The sequence below is a fragment of the Styela clava genome, chromosome 1, assembly GCF_964204865.1.
Source record: "Styela clava chromosome 1, kaStyClav1.hap1.2, whole genome shotgun sequence".
Taxonomy (NCBI): Eukaryota; Metazoa; Chordata; class Ascidiacea; order Stolidobranchia; family Styelidae; genus Styela; species Styela clava.
The window spans coordinates 28,857,267-28,859,757 of record NC_135250.1 but is presented as its reverse complement, the minus strand read 5'-3'; the positions used below and the strand labels follow the sequence as shown (position 1 = coordinate 28,859,757).

At 33.1% G+C, this 2,491-nt stretch overlaps 1 long non-coding RNA gene across 1 annotated transcript; it reads right to left on the bottom strand.

Moving 5' to 3' along the window:
- Window positions 1-226: 226 nt before the first annotated feature.
- On the bottom strand, window positions 227-923 carry LOC144423040 (uncharacterized). Its single transcript, XR_013475529.1, has 3 exons — window positions 758-923; window positions 413-457; window positions 227-327 (listed from the first exon to the last, which is right to left on the bottom strand). It is a non-coding gene; the product is annotated as an uncharacterized LOC144423040 (long non-coding RNA).
- Window positions 924-2,491: the final 1,568 nt, after the last annotated feature.

Here is a 2,491-nt window from a genome sequence, read left to right as displayed (position 1 = left end):
TATCTAACCAGCAACCCTCTCATTCGAATATTATCACTTTTCATCTGGTTTTAATGGACTGGTTTTCTTTGAAAATACCAACTGCCCACATTTACAGTCTTTTTTCGAATTTTATTGGAAAATGCAAGGACCAGGACCACCACCCCTAGTAGAGTAGATGATATTTCAGTTGCCGTTTTCTGGGTATGTATTGAAATTACCCATATTGATACAAATCATTATTCGATTTATTTCAATTCTGCTTTTATTTATTGCTCATCAGATGCTTTTCAAATAATGTTATACACAATATATTTTCATGCATATTCTGAACTTCGTGCAGAACACCTGTAATAAAATACAAAATTTATTAAGCAAATATGCATTTGATTCCGGTGGCCAAAAAAAAAAAAAGTTTAAAACATATTATCACCTTATTCTTCGATGATTTCATGCTCCAATTGTTCAACGAATCTTCCTGAAAATAATAAATAATAACTTGAGAGTTTATAGGAAGTTTTCATTCGGGTTGGCAAAACGTGAGATTCAATCAATGATATTCAAGTGGGCTTCAATTTACTGTCTGGCCAACAAATATTTGAAATCGGACAACAACATAACCATCCACCCACTCGTAAATGTGTAATGATTTCAATTTATCTTTCTCATGTCGCGTTGCTGAAACGTTTTTAAAGCCCTTCCTATGACATACTATTTATAATCAAGATGAATTTGACATATATTTCAATTGCATAATTTCAGCATTAAGACTACTTACTTCCCCCTGCTCCTCTTCTTCCTCCTCTCCCTCCAAATCTTTCTCCTCCTTGTTGACATGCAACCATATTTACGGCATATAACAGCATTAGTAATGACATTACAAGCAAGAACAATTGCCGGGCATAAACACCAAAATTCATATTTCGAGTCCAGGAAATACTAAGTTGATATCTAACAGAACAATTGAAATATTAATAAAGGACAATATTATACAAGAAATCAGCCAGTTTGTTATTTCGCGCATAAAAATGGTTGCAATTTCAACGAATTCACACTCAGATACCACCACCGCCAAATTGAGTGGTAAACATCTCAAGTACACGTGTACAAACTGATGTCTGACAAAAGTTTTTATACCAAAGTTGAATATTTCTATCAGAATAGCAGTTAAATATTTTTTTCTATCGTTATTTCAAGATGCATCAAATTATACTTTACATCTTTTATTTGAAACAATGTCTGCACAATGTAAAAAAAAAACAAGAACAAAAAAATGAAATGACCTGATAATGTTTCTAGATGAAGGTTTCAGACATAATCATTATCTCGAAATTTGCGATAATAAATGTCGTTTATATAAATTGTACAATATCACTACTAACCTATGTATACCATAAAGTTTAAAGTAACTTTATGGATCGCATTATTCATCTCAAAAGTTATAAATTTCAAATGTGTCAACCACTGAAAGAATTTTTACGTACCGATATACTATTAACAAAACACAACTACAGTGCTTCGCGCAATGACTGACCGACCATTCATTCTATTGTGTTAAGTCTAAGTACTCTCAAGTGCCATTATCGTTAGTTCGAGAGGACTGATAACAAACGAAATTTGCCCATCCTTTGCCATTGTATGTTCGTACTCGACATTGGTAGATACTTCACAACACTTTTGTGTATTTTGAAGTGTTTTTTATCAATAAGAATATATTTTCAGCGGTTGTTTCACTTGTTTTCACTATCAAACTAAGGTCCGTGCCAGAACAGGTAATTCCCAATTATGATCTGTAAATAGGCCATTCCAAGCAAAAGTTGAATTTCATCAATTTTTTAAAAAGTGCAGTAAAAGTAATTGTTTTGTATTTTTTATATTAAAAGACACTTGAATTTTATTGAACTGCATTCATTTCATGGAAAAAGTTAAAATTTCCCCCAGGTTTTTGATGGTTAACACAGAATGGCCTAAAAAGTAGAAATTTTGATGTAATTGACATTTTTTGTGATGAATCGTAACAAAATGTGTTTGATTGTTCGGTACAGTTAATTTATTTCGCAATGAGGATCTAGACTTAAGTTGATTGAGATTAAGTGTTTGCAATACTGTAGGACTTGTCTGTACCTATTTGACGATTTCTTGTTAGAATTTAAGAGAAGATAGTGGACGCTGTTCCGAAGTGGAAAAATGTCCAGTAGTTTCACGTCCTGTAGAGTCACGTACAAGGTGCACATTAGCGTCATGAATCTACAGTGTAACATTGAGTAATTTGAGTGGCACATAGAGGGGTCCTTCAGTTACTTCACCAGATAATATTGAGGGCTCCCGCTGTATCAGCGCGAAAATTTACATCACAACACAATGAAATGTTAATGCATGGTGGATTTGCTGTCCTGTAGAAGCACGCTATATTTTAGGACATATTTTATCTCAACTAAGTAAGTCTTGTGTGTAACTTTCGTGCAGTTTTGTTCAAACTCCATAAAACAACTGATTGGACAATGAAACAAAA